General features: G+C 43.1%; 1 protein-coding gene across 2 annotated transcripts in view; it reads left to right on the top strand.

Moving 5' to 3' along the window:
* Positions 1 to 1,697, top strand: part of IFNGR2 (interferon gamma receptor 2) — a 36,574-nt gene that overhangs the window by 909 nt on the left and 33,968 nt on the right. The window lies entirely within an intron of this gene.

A 1,697-nucleotide genomic window follows, 5' to 3' on the forward strand; every position in this document is an offset into this window, starting at 1 on the left:
CACAGGGCAGGACCCAGAAATGTCGCGTTGCGGGTAAGGAGGTCGGTCAGCTGAACCAGACTGTTAATCCCAGCTCCGTTCCCATCTGGACGGCCGTTTACCTGAGATCGGCCATCTGTTTACCTCTGACACAAACTGACCATACTTATGAGCGAAAGAGAAAAACTACAAAAAAAGAGAGAAAGAGAAAACAATGACAAAGGTGGATGTGTGAGAACGTTCTGTGCATGTCCACGTGTTTGTGTTTTGCTGGGTTCTTTCCTGTAGAAATGCCGGTATCATAGATTGGGTAACACTTAAGAAGTTTCAAGAATTTAGAAGTTTCCTCCCACTTGAATTCTCAAGGTGTTGTTTGCGTTTGTTTCTTTTATCAGCATCCCTTGCTAAAGCCCTTAAATGCCGTAGATCCTGGCTGAGGGGAGCCTTGCATATGGGGATGTGTGCGCCTGGTTAAATGGCTGTTTCCCCTGGGAGTCGGACAGATGCGTTTGAATCTCGACTCCGCTCCTCCCCAGCTTCAAGCCTTGAACAACCTATGTCTGCCCCTTCCCTGCTTCCTTCACATGAGATTTGGGCACTCGTAAAATGTTAGTAATTGCCCAAGGTGGTCCTAGGTCCATCTTTCTAGTGATTATCTTTGATTGTATTCTGCAAAAGTTTGGGTCTCTGTGATGCATTGGAAATAAACTGGTCCTTCACCACAGATCCTTTGCAAAGCAGCACCACATTATACTAATCTGTTTTTTGTGACTATTTGAAATTTTGCATAATAAACAATTGAAAACTAACCGGGATATTTTTATTTTATTTTTTTTTTGTGGTACGCGGGCCTCTCACTGCTGTGGTCTCTCCCGTTGCGGAGCACAGGCTCCGGACGCACAGGCTCATCAACCATGGCCCACGGGCCCAGCCGCTCCGAGGCATGTGGGATCTTCCCGGACCAGGGCACGAACTTGTGTCCCCTGCATCGGCAGGCGGACTCTCAACCACTGCGCCACCAGGGAAGCCCTAACCGGGATATTTTTAAGAGAAACTCTTTGTTGGTCAAAACACAAAGTGAAAAGATTAACGATTATATAACGGGTAGTAAGTAGAAAAATTTCCAGACTTCTCCATAATTTACAGGTGTCCTTCAGTAGTCACATAATTGCTTTTATGGTCAGAGGGGGGAAAAAATACAAGTACTGCAAACAAAATTTTTAAAGGGACACTTGCAATATGTACCCCTTCGAGTTGTTAGAAGGATAACATATGTAAAATACAGGACCTGACCCAATCTGTAGTAGGTGGTGCTTTAGATAGAACCTAATCAAAGCATTAAAGTGCAGTAAGTCAACCCACTCTTTAGTAATTTAATTACCCGGATGTTGAAGAACTAAGGCTTCTATTTGTAATTGTCACAGCTGCTGCTTATTGTCTAGCAGATTGGAATGTCCTTAGGCCACAAAATTTTCTCACCATGACTTGCTGGCTTGAACATCCAAAGCTTCTCAGAGCTTAGAGACCACTGAGAAAAACCATAAATCCCCGACCACATAAAAACCATTGCAGATAAATGTGTATTAAGTAACTCCTGTTTGTCCATAATCTCAACAGTGGAAACTACTATGTAACTGGAATGTTTGGGGACAAACTCTATAAATGATAGTAATGTCCACCATTTATTGGGCTACTCTTTTTTTTTTTTTTTTTTTAGT

Source organism: Neophocaena asiaeorientalis, unplaced genomic scaffold (genome assembly GCF_003031525.2).
Source record: "Neophocaena asiaeorientalis asiaeorientalis breed wild unplaced genomic scaffold, Neophocaena_asiaeorientalis_V1.1 scaffold45, whole genome shotgun sequence".
Classification (NCBI taxonomy): domain Eukaryota; kingdom Metazoa; phylum Chordata; class Mammalia; order Artiodactyla; family Phocoenidae; genus Neophocaena; species Neophocaena asiaeorientalis.